Source organism: Lathamus discolor, chromosome 6, assembly GCF_037157495.1.
Source record: "Lathamus discolor isolate bLatDis1 chromosome 6, bLatDis1.hap1, whole genome shotgun sequence".
Taxonomy (NCBI): domain Eukaryota; kingdom Metazoa; phylum Chordata; class Aves; order Psittaciformes; family Psittacidae; genus Lathamus; species Lathamus discolor.
Window position 1 is genome coordinate 56204017 of NC_088889.1, and position 22056 is coordinate 56226072.

At 35.8% G+C, this 22056-nt stretch overlaps 1 protein-coding gene across 1 annotated transcript in view; it reads left to right on the plus strand.

Annotated features, from left to right (window-relative positions):
• The first annotated feature begins 617 nt into the window (after window positions 1-617).
• The window catches only part of SOX6 (SRY-box transcription factor 6), a 322923-nt gene continuing 301484 nt past the window's right edge, over window positions 618-22056 (plus strand). Inside the window, exon 1 of the mRNA XM_065682941.1 lies at window positions 618-688. The gene's annotated coding sequence lies outside the window, so the exon portion shown is untranslated. The remainder of the gene's footprint in view (window positions 689-22056) is intronic.

Here is a 22056-nt window from a genome sequence, read left to right on the forward strand (position 1 = left end):
CTGTTACCTTTCCAACTAGAACTGAGGGGTATGAAGGAAAAAGAATGTTGGATTTAATCATGCCTTATAGTGAACACATTGTACTTAGGCTAAGTTTCTGACTGGGATCTAGACCATAGAAGAACTAAATAGTTAGTCTCTTTCTGTATGAATTTTGCCTCAGATGGGTTTCAGTTAAATGCACCTAGGCCATATTTTACACCAGTTTAGCTGCAAAATGCTGTTAACAAAATACTTTTTAAAACTAATGAATGTTCTGTAACATTTAAAAACAAAATACCAAACAAAACCCTCAATCAGCCAAACCCCCCCCTCACAGCTGTTTTCCTTATTAAAAGATAACTGTGCTTGCATTTATGATACTTCTTAGAAGCCATAATGGACCGGGTTGCTATGGTGTGAGATGCAGAACAATGAAAGAATTGTTTCACTTGGTACTGGCTTCCTGGAAACAAGTTCTGTGTAAATCACTTGGCTGAAAGAGTGACAACAGTCTTGTGTTTTGCTTTATTTAGTTCATAGTTAAAAATCCTAACCATTCTATAATGATAAAAAAGTAACATTTATCAGTTCTGGGCTTTCTTTTCTTTCAACTTGTTTTCCTTTTACATTTTCAGGTCAGTTTCATGAATTCAAAAGCAACTTACCAGTGATTTCTGGGAGCTGGGGCTGATTTTCTTGTGTATTTGTAAGTATTTAATGATTGATTTTCCTGTTATGTTCATCTCTCTAATACTCTATTAACATGAAGAGTGGAAGCTATTTTAAAATGTCACTGTCACATCATGGTTTTAGTATGTTGTTTTTATTAAGACATGTACCTAACTACTTATAAACTTCTCATAGGTTTTTTTTTGCTATCAACCTATGCTTCAGTTATTTGAAAGGACTTTTAAAGCAAATGCTCCACGTGTTTATTGAGGAAACACTGGGACCATGAGTATCTGTTGAACTGGGAATGTATTTTTACATATGCTGGAGAAAGCTGACCTTTATGGTTCCAGCAAAAGGGCTAAGACTGTAATCATTAGGCCCTAGCCCACGAGCATATTTCAGCATCTGGCCAAGTTCAAATAAAGCAAATGGGACTTGCTAGGCCTATGCATAAATGCTTTGAGAGAGTGAAAGTTAGAGAGGATGTGCAAGATAGTTATTAACACAACAAATAGAAAGCTTTCAGAATTGCTGTTTTGGATAGCCATTTGCTTTAGTCAAGTATAATAAGGAAAATCTAATGGGACTTAGACGTGGCATGATATAAATTATTGCTATACCTCTTGCATGATATAGTATAAATGAAACCAGTCTATGCAGCTTGTTCTCTTAAGTCACAAATATAGTTTATGAATAAATATTTATTCAATCATTCGTGGGAAAAGATGTTCACAAAACTACATTCATGAGGGAAAAATATGGCTGGTTCTCCTCTCAATATGGAAATGTGCTCAATTTGTACTAACCCTTTCTCTTTACAAATGTTCATTTTCTTATATGGTTTTGCTATTATGTTTGCAGTTTCCTTCGTTTACAGGTCAGCATATTTTTAATAAGCATTGTCAGTCAAATTTAAGGAAAATATTATCAAATAAAATAAACAAATTTTCAAAAGTATTACCACTGAAAAATAGTTCTGAGAAGGCAATGTAAAGTGATTACTGAGTAGAGAGAGGAATTTATTGTAACTCTTCCTGGCTTTGCCACTGCATGTTTTTTTTCAAGCAAGCAGGCTTTCTTTGCCTTGTTTCTCTCATCTGTAAATGAAAATAGTAATTTATCTATCAATACAAACGGTACCTCTTTGTACCTCAATATAGAGTATACTTTCTAATCAAAGCAATGGAATAAATACAATGGTAGATTCATGGTGAACTTGTTTGTGCATATCAGGCTAACTGGGTAAGGACCTGTATATATTGTTTAATTATTTTTAAATGTTCATGTAGTATTATAAACATATAAAGGGCTTTAGTAATTGTATTGTGGACTCGTGATATGAGTCCTGCTTTTCTTGGTTGACAGTGAGAAAAAGCTGTGGTAAAACAAAATTGGTGTAAAAATGACTTTGAAAACAATGTTTTTTAGGTCAGTCAAGTAAGTACTTTTAATGAGAAGTGTGGACTGTTGTTATCACATGACTATACACTCGTTTTTGCAGAAAAGTTAGTACAGTTGAGACACCTTACACTATTGTGACCGTGAGAGTTGGGAGGTGGTTCAGCAGCCCTACCAATGAGGAAAATGACTATACAAAAATGACTGTATAAAATGAATCACAGTCTAGTCTTCTATAGGTATTCTCTGCAACTCAGAGTTTAGTCACATTGGCATGAAAATCTGGAGAAGCTAACACTATGGTTGACTGTTCTTGTTCTCCGATTAAAGGAGTTATTTTAGTATTTAGCACTATGTATCTAGGAACATATGCAAACCTTAAGTTCACATCAACTGAAAATAAACTGTAGGATGTACAACTGATTGATTCAGTCCATGTTTCCTCACATACCAAAACTAGGATTGAAGTATACATTCTACAGTAATACAGGTTTAGATCTTAAACAATCTCTATTGTACCTCTCCAAACTTGCAAATGTTTTGTAGGTAGTATACATTAGTTCAACAAATACAGACTCTTACTATTCAATAACAGTAATATGAGCAGTGCCATAAACTTCCACTGTGCTTTGTAGACTAATAGGGCAGGTTGTTACCTCAAGTATCTTTCAATTTAAAGGTTTGATTTCTGCAGATACTTATTCATGTGAGGTGACTGTGGAAGCTGAAGAAATTGGGATCAGGACTTGACAAACAGAAAGGGCCCTGAACAAATGAGACCATGTAAATGGGAGCCCTGGGGCGTTGGTATGAGAGACAAAACCTTTGCATATGTAAGGAGTTTTGAGAAGATTCAATTCTAAACATCATTTAAAAAATGCTAATGAGAAATGTATATCTTTTACATGTTATGCTATAATATTTGGTCATGCTTTTATATTGTGTTTGTTTGATCTACACTCCAAATAGGCGGAGTGTAGATTTTTTTTTTTATATGGGAATACATCAGGATCAGCTAAATACTGCTAAAAGTCTATACCAAAGCTATTTCAACCAGGGGCTATAATAACTTTTTCCTCAAATTTTTTAAAGTTTTGTCATAGATGCATTCTGCTGTAACATGTAATTACTTGGATCATCCAGTTCAGACAACTTTGGATGGGTTTTTTTTTGTCATATTTGTCTAGTTTTGTTCAGGAGAAAACAGGATTGATGATTCATACAAAAGTAAATTTCATGGAAAATGTGACATTTGTGCTTTTGTGTTATGCCCACAGTGTAATTGTCCTAACTAAAGGTTACTTTTTTCAAGAATGTGGTCTTAACATGGTTTAATTTAATTGTTCTTCTCAAGTAGTTTTGTCCAGTAGTAAACTGCAATAGTTATTTAAAGTTACAAGTAGCAAAATAAATGTCCTTTAGTAACACAGCATTTAAAACAGATTTTTCTTATACATCAGCAATTAGAAATACTTTTTTACTAACAGCTTGGTTTCTGTGTAAATGTTTTATTGTGACTTGACTGCAAAGTGAAAACACTGACAGAGTCCCTCCCCACCCCAAATGAATGGTGTTAAAGATCATGAAACTTCAGTGTCTTGTGAGAGCAGCTGTTCAGTGAAAATCAAACTGCTTTATAAACAAACAGCAGCATCTTTTTTTAAGAAGGTTTAAAACAAAAATAGAAATGCTGAGGGACACTCACATGCACACATGTTACAACACAAGAAAACTGAGATTGTGAGTAAGTAAACTCAATCTTTTCAAACTCTTATTCCAGTCAGCCCATCATCAGGGAGCATGCTTTGCTTCAAACTCAATACTTGAAATTTTTTTCCTCAATCTTTTTTTTAAGGCAATATTTATTCTTTTTTGTTTTATTTTGGAATGGCTCTCTTTAAAACGTAGTGTGTTTGTTTACACCAGAGAGCATTGATTGGTGCTCTGTATTTATACCACCTTGTTTAAAGGGAGAAAAACTATTAAATTGTGATTATTTACATGATAAAATCAAAGAAGGTGCAGCTTATTCGGAGTAAGTGAAGACATATGAGGCTTTGGCACTATTTACCTTTGCGGGTTTAACTGACAATATCTAATGTTCTACTGAATTACAGTTAATCTATTTGGTAAAATATGGTATCTACTTTCTACAAAAGCTATATATATACTGAAGCCACTTCTTTAAAAGTTGATCTCTATTTTTCTCTTAGTGAGATATGATTGTTCATCAGCGTTTTGGTCAAGGAGTTTTTACCAGCTTATCAGTTAGCTCTTTGTAGAAAGAGCTGTTTCTTTCAAAATTCCTATTAAGAAAGCAAAGCAATGCCTTACTAGAAGCTCTATTTGCTGCTACATCCATACTTTTCTGGCATGTGTGTGCTGGAGGCGTCAGATTTGAAGCTCTGTTTTCCTTGGATTATTTTATAAATTATGAATATCAAATCTGTTTCTAGTGGAACGCTATCTTACTGGTTTTATGCAATGCTTTTGTGACAGTAGCACACACATTTTCTAAGAAAAAAAAACAAAGTTCCAGTATATAACATGTATTAGTAAATACGTAAGTAAGGCACCTGCCTGGAAGAATTTTCTTGTCTGAGAAAGGTTCTGTAAATACACATATTTTAGATGTACTTGGGAGAGTCAGATGAGTAAAACTAAAATGGAATGGGGAAGGGGCATTTCTTTACACTTGACTAATACCTGGTGCATAGATACCCAAGCGCATTTGCTAGTGTAGGTCTAATAGAAACATAGCTGCATCCATCCAGAGCTTTGTAGTTGTAATTGAAGAGAGGAAGGTGTGAAAAAAACACTGATGGAGAGAGAAAAGTGGCTGCGACATTCATCTGCTAAGAACAGGATGGAAGTTAAATCAAACCTACAAAAAGTTCTGTTTGGTTTTCAGTATCTGAAGTTTTCTCTCCTGTGCTGTGCTTCTAGCAGGGATGTTTCATGGACTCCCCTGGGTGAATTGTTCACAAAGCTGTGTGATTGTGGGAGGTCACCTAGAGACTTCTAGTTCTATTAGAAGGAGTGTCTGTTTCAGGATGCTGGCACAGAAACATCTGAATTCTCATTTACCTTCTGCCTGCAGTAAACATTGTTTTGGCTGCTTCTCTGTTGACTGTACAGACTGTTTCTCTGTAGTAAGTAGATAAATTAATAGATATACAGAATGCTCATATTGTGGAAGCCATATGCATTGTATTCATTTAGCCACTTTTTCTTGAAGGCAAATAGTGCGTTTAAGCTACCTCTAAGAGATTTTTATGCTTAATGTAGCACAGATTTCTTCAGGTCCTTATGAAGAATGAAATGTAGAGAGAAAAACATACAAAAGAGAAACATACAAAGCAGAAAATATAGAAAATAACAGTTTTGATTCATAGAAACCTGAAGGGGTTCATGCTATTAGACTCTAGCATCTGCTAAAATGAGGACACCACTGAGTGTGACAGTGCTATCCAGCTAGGTTCTGACACCCTGCACAAAGACAGAGGCCACATATGTGGTGTTTGCTTACCTTTTGATGAGGTTCATTTAGTGAAGCTGCTGCTAGAAATGCTTTTTCAGAGGATTGTCGTGCTCTGGATATAAGTGAGAATTCCTTGCTCTACTGCTGTTCCATATGTGTGCTGGATGAGATCTATGTAATGCACTAGATCCATCTGCTGTCTAAAAAATTATTTGCAAAAGTACTAACCAAGAAATGTAAATGCTGAGCCAAACAATTATACATGCTGTTGAAGTTGTGTGCAATGCTTGGGAGAGAGGAATCTTAGCAAATATTTGTGCTAAGAAGCTGAATTAAGAACATGGAAACGAAGTATCTGTACATGCCCATACCTAGACAGAGTTTTATAGGTTTGCTGCAAGTGATTGGCATTTGCAGAGCCAAAATATTTTTAGAAGAAACAGTTATTCATCACAAAATGAAACCCTTGGGTCACTTAATAACTACAATGCAGGATCCTAGAAAGGCTGTGAAGAGGATTTTCTGTAAGCCATGCTGTGAGCAGTAAATTATAATATAGTATTTCTCATTCTATGGAAATTACACAAAGGATTTCTTATTCTCTAGTATGGATGAACACGAAGAATTGATGTCGGCATTAACTTTTCAAATCATATTACTTAAAACGGTGAGGGTTATAAAATGTCCACAGACAGCTTCATTTTCTCTCTGTCTTCCTAATGCACATGTACCGATGGCTGTTTGATTCATTTATTGACATAAAACAGAATTGCTTAGAACTAACCACTCATTCATCATAATCACAGTTACCAGAGAGCGTGGGGTAAGAGGTTAACTGCTTGCTAGATGTATCAAGATCTTTGGTATATACCAAAGCCTGACTCGATAGAAATCTGATAATGGTCTGTTGAAGGTAAAATGGAAGTGTTAATAGCTAAATAAAAAAGTTGATAAAGACTCTACTGTAAACCACTCACATTTCTGAAGTTAATTAAAAAGAGCTGATCAAAGTGAAGCTTCCATTAAAAATATTACTTTAAGATATTAATGATGGAGCATAAAGGTCAATTTTAAAAATCAGTGTGTTTTCTTTTTTTAGTGTATTTTCCATTATATTTTTTTCTTCTTGGCAGTACTTCCATTAATAATTAAATATAAATAATTTGAAAATGTTCATTTTAACTTTTAGTAATTTATGTTCATGTACAGTGAAGATGAATTGGTATTTTGGGGTATCTACATTAAGAAGACATTGAACAAAATAAATTTAAACTAACTGGGAGCATCTTCTGTTTTTAATACATGCATGTGATGGATTCAGTACTGTGTATCATAAAATATTCAAAGACTTCACTTAATTATATAAATACCATATTATTTTTATGAGTTTATTAGAGATTACTGTATAATCCTGCTTCTGAAACAATCTGAAAGATGCTCCCTGTAGGAGCCAAAAAGCCCCAGGGAGTAATTAATCCAACTCTCTGATGCTAAAACGAAGCAGGTTACATGAGTTTTTGAAGTTTCACCTCTCACTTCTGCCTTCCCCAGTGAAACAGTTCACAAAATGTAAGACTTGATTCAAAGTTCTTATTTTCAGTATAAAAAGTGAAGTTTGATGTAGAAAGGGAGATGATCTTCACCTGGAAACTGGAAGGAATGAGGGTCTGACTGAGACACATGGTCCTGCAGAAGATCTAAAGTAATGTAGGGCACCAGAATGAAAATGAATGACTAGCTAGCAAACTGTCGGTGTGTATGGCATTCCTACTGGTTTAGTGTGTGTTTTCTACTCAAATGCTTTAATATTAAATGCATAATAGTTTTCTTTCAAAGACTTGCTGGAGTGATCAGAGTAAAGCCCAGGAACCTGAAGCAAAGCTTAGTATGATGAAAGTGAAGTAAAAATTTAGTTTCCCAATACCTCATAACTAGCTACCTAAAACTTGAGAGGTGCTTCCACAGCAGGCTTAAGGGATTGGAGGTAACGGTTATTTCAGAGTGTGTGAGAATGCCCTTTGATTCTATTTCAGCAGAAGCTTGATGAACATCAAATTAGGCTCACAACTGGCCAATCCATCAGGGGAAAGTAGGCAGCCCTTTGCATTTCAGAGACAAGTGAAAGTGTTCCAGAATGTACTTGTTTTATTAAACAATTCTGTGAAGTTCACTGACCTCACTTTTATTTTTCCTGTATTTCTGAGATGCTTTTTAGACTTGATCACCCTATCTTAAGAGAACATGCACTACTGATTTATTTAAAGGTATGATTTTATTTTTGTCTTTAGTGTTTATTTATACTATTGACATTTCATTTCATTGTTCCTTTTTACCAAGTGAATTTATAAAATCTATTGGTGAAACTAAATAGTGGAGATTTTTCTTTCTAAGATGCACTAGATTTTATGTCATTTTGTTGCTTCTTAATCCAGTATTTTTAAAATATAAGTAGAAATTCTTAATTTTATGGAACACTTCCTTCTCCAAATCATGATGCAGATTTTAATATAAATTTTTGAAAAGCCATTTACCCCACAACTGCATTGAATCTCCCCTCCCTCCCTCTCCCTCCTCTATTCACTGAAGAAGTTGTTAGAACTCTCTTATCCTGTCTTGCTTGGACAAAATTTTATCTTCGCTAGGTTATTTGCTTTTTAAAATCAATTATATATTAAGGTAGCATCCCACCCTAGCAAGCATTCATACTGTGTTCATTAAAGCCTGACAGTATATCTATGTTTGTAAGAAGTATGAATGAGTTTGAAAGGAATCTTTGGCCCAAAGATTTGTTTGGTATCAATTGAGGTACATTCGCTTGATCAGGTGTTGATTTCTGCCCACTCCAAGATTTTCCTAACCCAGTATAGAAACCTAATATATTCTTAATCTCTGGGTCTTGAAATATGATAAAAGAACAAACAAGCTGCTTTTCTGATCCTTCACAGCCCCATTCCTAGACAACCCCTGCTAGAAAGTGACTATTGCTACCATGTCTGTGTATAACTTTTCTGTAAATAAGTTAATTGTTTTATAATCTTTTGTTCTTCATGATGATTTTTATGGACATCACTTAACTTTTAGAGAATGATGAGGGGAACATAACCATTCTGTTACCTTTTTACCAAATTCTTCAAAACATCTGCAAGATCTTACTCTAGATTCCTAGATTTGCACATTAGATAACGTATATGCATTCTCTTCACTGACTGATTTACTTGAATAACTGTATAATTATTGAACCAAATATTTTTTCTCTTCCTGTTTTATTTTTTAAACTGAATTTATAATTCTTATTGCCACAGTATTCTTTAGAGACTTGATTCAGATTGTGCAATATTCGGCAGCAAGCTATAACAATAATCAATGTTCTGTCTTCTGTCCTATTAAAAGCATTTAGGTGGAGTTGATGCCTTCAAAGAGTGGTGTTTAGGGTTTTTTTTTTTTTAAGGCTACATAGATTCTTGTACTTTACCCCAGAAACATGCTAGCCTTTCTTCCTCCCCACCGCCTTTCTTTTTAACTCTGGTGGTTTGTTTCTGTGTGTGAATAAACTCCTTCAAAACCGCCTCCCATTTGAGATGGCTGTTGTTTATGGGTTTTTCCTCACCCACCCATCTGCCATTAACTATTTGGTTACCACTTGAAATACTTCATCATCTTCATCATCGAGATTCAAACTCATTGTTCTGTGGCCATTGTTGCTTAGCAGAACACCCATGCGTGCTTTCTACACAAACTCACACAAATTAATAACTGAGTGGAACTCCTCCTCCTCTGTGCTCCAGAAGGAGCTGCTCCAAAAAGAAGCCATTTATAGTAGCAATAAGCCGCTTCTCCAAACCATGTACAGATGTGTTATTCAACCAGTTAATATTGGGGTAGTTAAAATCACCCATTATTATTTTTCTGGCAGATTTTGCCACTTCATTAATATCTTTCAACATACTGAGTTGCTTGGCTGTTCCTTCTTTTACATGGCTTATATCATATCATGCCATCACAGCATATTCTGTAGTTTTGAGTTAATTGCCCAATTAACAGTGGTATTCATGAAGTGCTAGGAAAATTCCACAACTAATGATTTGGACAATTTCAAAATAGGTTGGTATTTCATAGTTTAAAATGTCAAACATGCCAATAGCTGCAAGCTTTACTCTGCAGGCTTAGAACCCAATAGCTCAAAAATTCTGTATGACAAAAATCATAATCCAGCCCTCAGGAAAAGGTTTCCCCAATATTTCTGTTTAAGAAAGTTCTACACTACCCTCATTTCTCCTTAGACTTGCGATTTGGTGGCGTGCAAGAACTCAGCTTCTCTGTATTTTGTGGAAATGTAGAATAAATTACTTCTGGCAGTGGTGAATGCACCCTCACCCCCAGCTTGGCCCCGGATGTTGTTTATGGCAGCATTGGAGAAACTATTGTAATAATGGTTGTGTATATGCTTGCAAAACTCAGGAAAACAGAGATGAGAGTGATTGGAAGGTTGTTGGATTTGCTAGAGGACTTTGTACTTTTCTTTCCCATTGCCTGGATTAGGTAGGGATATTAACAATGCGTAGTTAGCTTTGATGGGCCATTGTTCCCAGATGCAACTGAGAGTTGCCAATAGACTCTGTAGGCAATGATCTGATATTTTGTTTTGTCTCACCAGCTGCCATGCAGAGATGCCAGGGAGACACTGCTGACCCTTTTTGCATTTTCTCACTACCTTCTGTGCCATTTATGAGTTATAGGACTGAGGTGAGGCAATGGACATAGTTTGCAGAGTCTGGGGATGGGCTATGGCCATAAAATAATTTCAGTATCATCACCCAAAAAAGAAATTATTCATTTTCAGGCTCGAAATTCAGGGTCAGAAACGTGGGTATGGTAAAGAAGTCAGTTCCCCTCCTGAAAGTTAAAGGATCGCAGACTGTTGAACATTTGGAATTTCACTACTTACCCCATATATTGAGACTGTATTGATGATCTAATGCAAGCTGCTCAGAGGTATATGCATACATGATTAAGGCCTTAATTCACAACGTCCATTAAGTACTTCAGGGTACTTCCTTGCAATTGGCAAGACTTTGCAGGAGTTAAAATCCTGTGAATGCTTAGATGGTACTGGTTATATTCGTGTGGCTGCTGGATAGCTGTTTTTTTAAGTTAATCTATTGAAACACAGTGTCGTTTACATCCTTTAGTTCCTCTTGGAGTGTGGCAGATTCATGAGGACATTATAATTTACATTTTATAACAAAAATATAGTGAATTGTCTTACCTTGTTCCTCTTGGCAAATCTGCAAACAGTCATTAGCACTTTCCACCAGTATTCTCTTCAGTTTTCTAAACTGAACAGTATAGTGGTAACAGCTCATTTTTAGATGCTGTTACAGTTCTTTCACATCTTTATAGTACAGTAGTAAAGCTGAATTTACTAGCTACCTTGAAAGCAGAGTAAGGCAGCATTAGAATCTACATTAAAGTGATTCAAGACTCTTCAGAGAAAAGCCTTCTTAACTTGAGCTCAGATACGGTATGTGTTTTGTGGCAGTTTTCTAAGGATTTCTGATAAATAACAGCAGCCACTTTTTGAAATATTGCTCTGTCCAGCTCAATGAAATTTAAGGGAATTTGCTTTGCTTTGTAAGCATATGTGATCAACATTAGCATTCAGGGGAGCTGCACCTGCAAATGGAAGGGAGGCTGTGTCCTAGAGACTAATTTTGTGGTTTGAATTGGTAAAGATGGGAGGGATCAACTTGCATGCACTTGTTTCTTCATGAAAGTTAGTGCAAATCTCCAGTCTGTCAGGTAAGTACCATGCTCTGATGTATTTTTCCTAAACATTCTTCTTGGTGACCATTCAGATTCTTTCCAGTTTGGGTGTATAGAGAATATACTTGTTCTCATAAATGTTCATGAGTTATGAAAATGCAAACCCTTTAAGATCATGCAGTTTGCATCCAGTCAGGTTGTCCTGCAATAAGTGTAATGGTTACTGTTCCTGGTTTTATGGTTCTGAGCAGCTTACTTCATCTTGGTTTTCTTTCTTAATCTTTGACTGCTTCACCTCTTTAAACTATAGTCTTGTAATATATGGCAAAGCCTAGTGCCCAAAAGGAAGATTAGCGTGGCTCTCTAGAAATGGCTGTAATACTGATTACAACTATTAATACAGTGGTAGTAGTAGTAGCAACTGTTACTACCTGTAGTACTGTTCAGTAGTGCAATTTTAAACTACTAAGATACTAATAACTTTAAAGCTTCCTACAACCACTAGGAAATGTCTTCCTGTTTTTAAGCAGGGTTTTGTGTGTTCTAATTCATATGAGGTTCTGCATGTTCTAATTTATACATGAGCTGTACATCTTTCTTACCTTGTAACTATTTTTCAGTAATTTTGCACCAAAATCTTTTTTTTCAGATTAAGCTTCAGTTGTAGAAATAACCACTTGGCCTATCATAATTTCGGAGAATTTTGCTATCATAAAATTAAATGAATACCTAAAGGAGATCCTGCTATTATAAATTAGTTAAACAAATTCTACAAAAACAGCAGGAATGTAAAAAGTGATAGATCATTTCTTGTTAATTTATTGGCAATGTTATTGTTAATGACAGTAGTGACAAACACAGTAGTGCAAACTGAACAGAATGGAAGATTTGTTTTTAACAAATATAATCAGTATTTGAAAGTTAACTCTACAGATAAATAATTTAGAAATAGAATGATGAACTAAAATATATATAATTAGTATAAGTCTATATCCAAGCTCTAGAAATACTCTTGTGTTTTATCCAGTTGCAAGATAGAACTTTTTTTTTTTTTTATGAGGGAAATAGTATTTGTTATAAATACATTAAACTTTGTCTTTTTAGTTTAAATACTGTTTGCTGATAATACTGAAGAATGCTCAAACATTTTGGGAATTAGTATTTAACCTTGAGTTTAGGTGTTCCCAAATAGTCAGGTACAGCTATTAAAACAGGTATTTCCTTCTCTAGTGCTGCATATCAAAAGTCACTGAAATATGTCATAAATATATAATTCTGTTCAGGGAAGGTATAAGTGGGTGGTATTACTAAAAGGAACAGTGGTAGCCTTTATCTCTTTGGGTCATCTAAGTAATCTGGTTTTCATTGCAAACTTACCTTCCAATTTCTCTGCCAAATTTGACCAGCCTAAAGGTCTCTTTGATAGTGATGAAAAAGTCTGTTTGGAAACCCACTAAGCCTATAGAAAATGCTGAAAGTCTTGAATTCTGTTGTCCTAAAATGTTCTTTCTTTCTTTCTTTCTTCAGAGATGTAGGATTACAATTTTTAGTATTTCTGTGAGCGGAAGAAGTTACCTGGCATTAGGGAAAGCAGCATATTTTTGAGATTGTGGGGTTTTTATAAGAAACAAAATACTTTTCTTACCAGAACAGTCTTCTGGAATAGCCTCTTTTGCAGTGTTTAAGGCCAGTACATTCAAAGTAATAATTTTAAAAACAGGGAAGAAAAAAAAAAAACCAACCCAGAAATAGATGATTCTTTATTGCAGCTATTTACTGGATGGTTTCTCTAATTAGTTGTCAAGTTTCTAAAAGATCCAGAAGAGTTTACAAACTTTAAAGACTAAAGGTGTTCCGAGACACATCCTATTCTTGGTTAAAGGTTCTGCTATATCACTGCTAGGACAAAAAAGTGAAGTGCCTTTCCACCAGCTGCAGAGAAAGAAGGTGATTTGAATGTTAATGAAGGGTAGAAGTTTCATAGTAACAGAAAAACAGAGGCTCTACAGATAAGAGAATATTTTCCCAGGACGTCTCAGTCTGCAGTTGTAACCAGAGGAAGTAATATTACTGAGGAAGTATTTAAATGTCTTTAACAGATATTAGATGATGAAGTGGAGTAGTCATTATACTCCTATCCAAGCTCCAATGCCTGAGAAATCTATTGAAATACAGTCTTTTGAGAATAACCACTTACTCCTGTTTCTAGACTCCCAGATTAGTTTGGGGGTCCTGTTAATCTACAGAGCTCCAAACACAAAAGATTTCTCAGTTACTAAAGTTGCTGTTTAATGTGGCAATAAAGATCATAAGTTCATTGTCTTTATAATGACTCATATAAACGCATACTCCCCCTGCTCCCCTTCTGCCCCAACTGGAAGAAAATTCCCTGATTCAACAGCATTGAAATTCTTTCCTGATATTTCCACATCAGGACCTGGCAGTGCCCTCGAATGGTTCATAGCTCTCGATGTGAGCATAAGAATTCCTTTTTACTCCTGCTTGCTCTTCACTTCTGGTCGTTCACTGCTATGTTTCATGAAACCCACGACACAATCCACTCTTTCTAAACATCTAATCCATTCACATAGATAGTCCTATGAATACAAACTGGCATTCATGGGCTTGCCATTCCTGTCACAAAATAAAGAAGAAGAAAAAAAAAAAAAAAGACAGGAAAACCATCTGTGTCTTTGTCTTTTAGAGTCTGAATCAAACTACTCATACTGTAAGGTATTCAAAGGTTTGGTTATTATTAAAAGCGCTGTTACTTGGTGTCCTCAGCAGTTATTTTCTACTATTAAACTGTGGTGAGTTGTTTGGGGTTTTTTTGCCTTTTTTTTTATTATTATTTTTTAAGCAAATTAGCAGAAAAGTAGCACTGAGTGCACAATTGTACCACTGAGTTGCTAAAATCCCGAGACCTTCAGAGGTGGGCCTTGAGCCTATAAAGGTACAGAATTCGTCATTCTGATGGATGGCTTTTCCTGCCCATAAAATGAAGGAAGTAATCTGTCCTCATTCTCCTTAGTTCTTTCTAAACAGAGACATCTCTTTGGTTGCCAAACTCTGCTTTCCATTCTTTGACTAATCCCAGGGAAAAATGGAAATATGTTGAAAAACCTGTGACACTTGGTAGTTCTTTGCTCCCGGAGCACTCATCTATAGTGTTTGACAACTCTATGCTTTTTCTTGCTCCTATTTAATATTTTGATGAAATTGCTGTGAGATCCATTGAGATTAACTTTTTTGCCATACACAGGAGATGTGTGGCTTTCTGGCATTATAAAACCCAATTTTGGCTCTCTGAATGCCCAATAGAGAGCATAATGAAGATCTTAATTTTAATTAAAACTTGAGATTGGCTTAAGCTAAAACCAAATAACATACAAGGGATGCCCCTCCAAAATATCTTCCTCTATTGTTGTCTGTTGAATATATCTAGCAGGTAAATGCTAGATCTCGATAAATATGAGCAATAATTGGTATCCAAGACAAAAAAGGGAGACCTATACCTGAGTGTTATTTCAAAATGTTGATTTGGGGAGAATAATAGAACAATGAGTTCTCTTTTCTCTTTGGAATCTGGTTGTTTTTTGTTTTGTTTGGGTTTAATGGTTTGATTTGGTGTTTGGTTTTTTTCTTTTGTTTGTTTGTTTTTTGTTTTGGGTTATTTTCTTCTTTTCTTGGCTATTTTTCTCCCTGTAATGTCATTTGTGTGAGATGGCAGACTCTGAAAACTACTAATATTGCAGTCCATAAACCTGTTGAATTTGCTTTTTGACTATCTTTGGCTACGTACTTTTGCCATCATCACCATGATATCTGACTACCTAACAAAATTATTTTTTTTTTAGTGTTTTGGGATGATACTAACTTCTAGATCCCTTAAAAGAAGGAGGAAAAATACAATTTTACTCACAGTTCTTACTCAGGAATGAAACCATACATATAGTGTTTTGGGAATCCTTTCTTTAGCCTTATTTTGATGCTGGTTAAGGGCACAGAAATGGTTAGTTGTTTGTTTTTCTGTGTCCCCCACTGGATATATTCCCATTCAACTATGGGTAAATTTTAGCCACTGCTGTGGGGACTTTCAGTATTACCAGTGCAAGTTCCTTAGAATTAGTTTAAATCTGCCAATATACATTTAGCTTTACTAACTCTAAACTATATCCAAGTGCATTATATATTATATCCTTGCATTAATTCATTTAATTAAATTGATAAAATGTCAGCTGTGTCATGGGATAGAATGCTTAGATGCTCTTTATTTTTCCTTTGTTTTTACACTTGCACAGGGAGATGCTTAAGGTTATTTCAAGATGCTTAATATTAGAAGCTTAGAGAGAAAAGAGCGTGAAGAGTTCTGGAAGCTTAGACATGTCATCCTAGTTCTTATCTTTAAATATAATGCAGTCTGTTGTCATGTGCTAGTGATGTCAAATACCATCTGAGCATTCTTTGGGCTCTCTCTCTCCATGTGCTACTGGCACATATTTCTGTCCATTTTCTAGCAGTGCATGCTGGGCTTATTCCTATGCTGACATTGCTTCCCTCAATCCTGAATGCAAGCCAGCTCTGCCAGCAGAAGAATTTAATATGTTTCATATGTTAGTACAATGATGGCTTAAAAAGCCACTCCTTAATTCCTTCCAGCTATGGTTTCTTCTTTTATTCTATATTACACTGTGAAGGTGTCTTCTTTTGAAGCAATTAATTTCAAACTGGTTTACATCTTTGATTTCATCTGCCAAGCAGTATGGGCCACACAAAAGCCAGGAAGCCAGGATGTTCTTTGGTCCAACCTTTAGCAATGCTTCTGAGCAATTACTGAGATAGGAAAAAAAGGAAAGCAGTAATAATTCTTCATGCTTGTTTTCTTATAGTAGAAGATATGTGTGTAAATCAGATATGGATTATAAATCAGAGCTATTTTCATTAATTCTATAGTTAAGGTTTTTTTCATGTTTACATCTTGGAAAGATCTAATTCTGGAGAACAGCTGAGTAGGAGGATCCTTCTCTGTAGTCAGGTCTGACTGATAGCTTTGAAGCTGTCTCCTTTTCTGTCTGTGAAAACATATTCTACAGTAGCCAGGATTTGCTGGATACGCTCTTCTGGAAGAAAGGGACAAGTTAGCAACATTTTCCACTGGCAAATCTCCAGGGCAAAATATTTGTTATAGCTCTTGTATATCTTTATGTTTCATCCACATGCTTCATTTTTTGTGTCTTAGTAACCTAAGAACTCTAATCTGCTTGCAGGGTAGAAGTAACTGCGTAGTTAAAAGTGGTCTCAATTTTTAGCCAGATAAGTATATTATTCCAGAGCACTTCTAAAGTATCCAAAGGCTTAAGAACTGCAGTGTCAATTTCAGAACACCAGTTTCACTGTGCACATCTATGGGATGCTTCAGATAGCTGCCTCAGACAAACCTGACAATAGACCCTCCCGGGACTTTTCAGGACCGATAATTTCTGCCAGAAATCTCAGCAGATTTCTGTCAGAGTTTTGCTTTAGGTTTTCAAGTTTGTTTAGAGAATGCTGGAGCATCTGAAAAAATTCCAGTCCAAATTTTAGGAGTCCAAACCCTTCTGGAAGTTTATAGTAGCTATACATATAAGTATCTAAATCACTTCAATTCTCACTCAGCAAGCATAAGTGAGAATTATCATTTGTTGATACATTTGAAATTTTTCTTTAGGGTCTTTTAAAATACATTGCAGGATGTTTTCTGTTGAAAACAGGATGAACAGAGCTTTGCTAGTTGACTAATTAAAGGCTTAATGAGGTAACTGTACTTTTTGTTTAGTCTTTCTGAAGCCTACTGCTTCAATGAAGATCAGATTGCTCTGTAAAAATCTGTTTGTGCAATAATTCCATTTCCTTCTTTTAACTTTATTTTGGATACAGCCTCAGTGTGATATGGTGACAGGGAGAAGGGCAGAGCTTGAGCAAATAGCTGAATCCAGGAAATGTAGTCTTTAGTGGTAAACTTAAGGGATGGGAACAAATGTGTTCTGAAGTATAATGAAGTTAGAGAAAGATAATATATTCTTTAATTTTTGAATTTCTAATGCCAAGCGAAGAATTACCTTCTCAGTAAGTCTCGATATTCTAAATGATACACTTACGTGCATTGGTCCAACTGAAGTTTGAGAATTAACTTATGCTAAGGTGCTATAGTGGATCAGTAAGTAGTCAAAGTATTCAAAGCATGTGTTTTGTTGTAGAATTAAAAATTAAGGCATTGTACTTCGGGTGATATGTATGCTCAGAAAAGATGAGCATATATGAACGACCTGAGGTTAGTATCTATCATGTGCAGCTTGTGTTACGTAGACCTTTTTGTTTCTGGTTTTCCTTGAATTTTGTTAGCAGGAACTTTGATGTTTTGAAGTTATAGTGTAACTTGAAAGGATACAGCCAGAGCAAGGACATGGATCCTTATCTAAATTTTAAAAATAAGAACTGAATGGTCTAAAATTAACCAGCTCTCTTAGGTGAGTCTGCAAGGATCTCTTTTATGCAGTAGATCATGAAACTTAATGTAAGCATACAGATAGTTCAGCAGCTTCAATTTCAGCATCCTTGTACAAAGTGTAATACAGCTCTTTGAGAGATCTGATTTGCTTTTGACCAGCAAAGTTGTAAAATCCAACTTGGCTTTCTGACATGGACTAAGCCTTGTGGATTAGGTATAGCTGATCTTAAAAGAGAAAAATTGGATGGTTGGCAAACCTAGCAGATATTTTGACACACTCTTGGAGCTGATGAGACTCATAATAAATTTAAACTGTACCTTGCCTTGCACAGAAACCAGGCTTAATAAATGACTTTGAATTTTTCATGAATGACTGAGCACCCATTTTGACTCATAAGACTAAGGCTGTGGAAGGGAGAATTTGAGAGGAACAGGACTATGAAGGATGCTATAAGGCTACTGATGGAGTGTCGTATAATTTTACTAGTTGCGTAACTGCTTTTAACTACTAAACTCTCTCTGATTAAAATAACAATCGAGCTTGTAATTTTTCTGAGCAGCTGCTGCTACAGGGGGTCATTACCTTGGAGAGCTTTGAAATAATTGTACTCCTATTACATGAGTTATGTAGTCTCATGTTTTACAGCAATGCACAAAGTTTAAAGTCTGTAGTAGAATGTTATTTGAAAGCTGTCAAACCATGTTAAAAAAGACTGCATCGTCAAAGGCCCTTGTGGCCAGGATTCAACATGTAGCCTTGTCTTACTCATTATAAGATGCATGTTTATAAAGTTCCACAGAGCATCCAATTCCCAATTCACTTATATCAGCAAGACTTAACTTGCTCATTAATCTAAATTCTTTTGCAACTTTAATCTACATGTTTAATTAATCATAAAATGAGGCGGTAAGTAATTTCAGCAATGTGTGGCTTGTTATCAGATGCATTTAATCACTCTTCTGTGAGCTCATTTGGAAACACCTGAAGATGTCGAGAGCAGTTTGAATAAGCATAAATTATTCTTTGTCAGTGTACTTCACTCAACTAATAAGACATTAATTTAAAAGGCACTGTTCGTCATTTTTAGATCTTCACCAATATTTTTAGCTTAGCAGTATAAATCTAATTGTACATACTGTATGATTCCCAACATAGTGCCCAACATTGAAAAGGCTGAGAGTTTTATTGAATTCATTTTTCTTATTTACATGTAATTATATCATGTAATCGTAATTTTAATGAGGACTAACCATAGGTATCAAATCTGTTAACTATTCAAATGTTTTTGGAATAAGCTGCTAATTACTTGAAATGCTAAAGAATATTAGATGGTACAAAGAGTTATAGATTCATTTTTTTTTATAGATAATAGCTCTTGTCATATTTGGATTGCTTGTCACACAGTAACTTGCTATAGATATGCCTAAGTAGCTCAAATATAGGGAGGTTTACCTTTTGAAAATAAAGAAACAAAGACTGCAATATTGCTGGGCATATTATGTGAATAACTGCTCTTTCAGATACTTACACAGGATTGTATTGAATGGAAAATAATATTCCCATTTTTCCTAGTCACTTAACTATTATGTAGTCAGTGATGGCATGCTAAAAAATAAGACATGACCTCAGAGCATGTAATTCAAAGGAACAGAGTAAGTCATATATCTCTTCATGGCAAGAAAATGGGAATAAAAATCATATTTTATGGAATGTCATCACCTGTCTCTTTATGCTGTGAGAGGGGACGACATTCTATAGGAATAATTATTTCACTGGAAACAAATTTATTTGCTTGCCATGGAGCATCTCAGTTAATCTTGCTTTTGAACAGTGGACCACATTCACTAGATGTCTGGTATGTTCCACTACGGATCATAACAGGAAAGGGGAGGATATACCATTTTGCCATGAAGTACAAATCACTTCTTCACATTTTCTCAACTGTCTTTAATGTCTGTGAATGAACTCTTGTTTTCTCTGACAGTGCGGTGCTCTAATAAGAATAATATTGCTGCAAGTGCCCTGCCTCTGCTACCATGGTAAAGTCATCGCACCATTTAAACTATAGCAATAAATTGTGGCAGTCAATCCTTTTTCCCTGCTGCCTAGATGTTCCTTTCTACTACAATTTAGTTTTTATTTTTATTCAGCTGCCTTTTGCAGATGGAAGTGATTGTTTGTTTCTAGAGTGCAAAGAGTTTGAGAACAGTAAGCCTTTTGCAGCATCGTATAGTACCTATCAGCAGGCTGGACAGTTTAACAACATTTTATGAAACCACAAAAAACTATGCACAGATTACATTTAGGGTCTGACTAAAATGCATACAAACAAGGAAATATGAGCTCCTTCTAGGCCTTCCTCCATGTAAACGTTTATTCTGACTTATTTACGCTGTAGACAGTAATGAATCCTTCACATGTGTTACTTAGCCTGATTTTGCCTACAGAATGTCTTTTGAAACATCTGTGGTAAAGTTTCAAGATTAGGAAAAAAGAAAAAAAAAGGCCTTAGTTCAGTAAACTGAAGAATGACAAGTTCGATTTTGCTGTAATTGCTCCTGATTTAGAAAGTATTATCGGTGCTCATCAGTCAGTGTTTCAGTGTATGTGAGGATTTTGAGAAACCTTCCAGCCTTTTGCTGCATCCATAGTTTGAACCATTTTTACCTATGTTCAAGTAGTTAATTTTTTCTGTGGATATCAGAGGAAGGCGACTTGTTTCTCCTTTTATTTGTTTGTTTGTTTTTCCTTTCCTTTTCTTGTTTCATAGAAAACCAGAGCTAAAATGTGCGGATGTTGTATGAGATTCTAGAGCAAAAGGTGTCATTAAAATCTTTCCTGTTTATAGATGGCTAGCATGCTAAGGATAACTCTAAGGAAAAATACATGTTTTTCATCAGGCAGAAGGTGAATGTGTGAAGTTTTTGCAGTAATCACATTGGCCTTTGAAGAGAACATTCTAATCACTTGTTTATATAGAAATGGCAGAGAGCTCATACTAAATACATCCAATTTGCATAATATATTTTGGCCTTTTCTAATTGTTTGAACGTATCTGTTACCTGCTTCAAGCCAAAAATCTTTTTTGACTTTATGGACTCATATCGAATCATAGAATCAACTAGATTGGAAAAGACCTTTAAGATTATCAAGTCCAACCTTTACCCCAGGACTGCCAAGACCACCACTAAACCATATCACTGAGGGCCTTGTCTGCATGGTTTTTGAACACTTCCAAGGACAATTTTGAACAATTCCAGTGATTCCTCCACTTCCCTCGGAAGCCTGTTCCTGTTCCTCTCTGTGAAGAAATTTTCCTAATATCCAACCTAAACCTCCACTGGCACAGCTTGAGGCCATTACCTCTTGTCCTACCGCTTGTTACTTGGGAGAAGAGCCTGACCCCCACCTCACTACAACCTCCTTTCTAGTTATAGAGAGCAGTAGGGTCCCCCCTGGGCCTTCCCTTCTCCAGACTAAACAACCCCAGTTCTCTCAGCCGTTCCTCATAAGAAGCTTCACCAGCTTCATTGCCCTTCTCTGGCCCCGCTCCAGCACCCCAATGTTTTTCTTGTAGTGAGGGGCCCAGAACTGAACACAAGATTTGGGGTGCAGCCTCACCAGTGCTGAGTACAGGGGGATGATCACTGCCCTGGCCTTGCTGGCCATACTATTGCTGATACAGGTCAGGATGCTGTTGGCCTTCTTGCAGGCTCATGTTCAGCACTCAGTCATCACCCTCAGGTCCCTTTCTGCTGAGCAGCTTTCCAGCCACTCTTCCCCAAGCCTGCAGCGTTGCCGGCGGTTGTTGTGGTGCAAATACAGGACCTGGTACTTTGCCTTATTGAATCTCATACCATTGGCCATAGCTCATCAATCCAGCCTGCCCAGATCCCTCTGCAGAGCCTTCCTGTCCTTCAGCAGATATGGACTATTTTAAATGGGGATTCTTTGGAAAGGTATGGCTTTTAAATTTACAAAAGCCAATGTTTTTTTTTTACAAGTGAGAGTCCAGTCTTCGACACAAACAAGTTGCATGTTTTAAGTTTCAAGGTTGCTTACTAGAAGTGTTAAAAACTTGAATGAGCTGCCTTATCTCAAAAAAGGAAAACAAAGAAATCTTAATTTTTGTCTCATTAAACTCATGCCTTTAAAGTTTGCATTTCCAGATGCTTCTGTACACCTATGACTGTCATATATTTGCAAAAATGTCCAAAAGATGAAACTCTTATGCTCGCATTACTCTACTAAATAAAAAAAAAACCAACCACA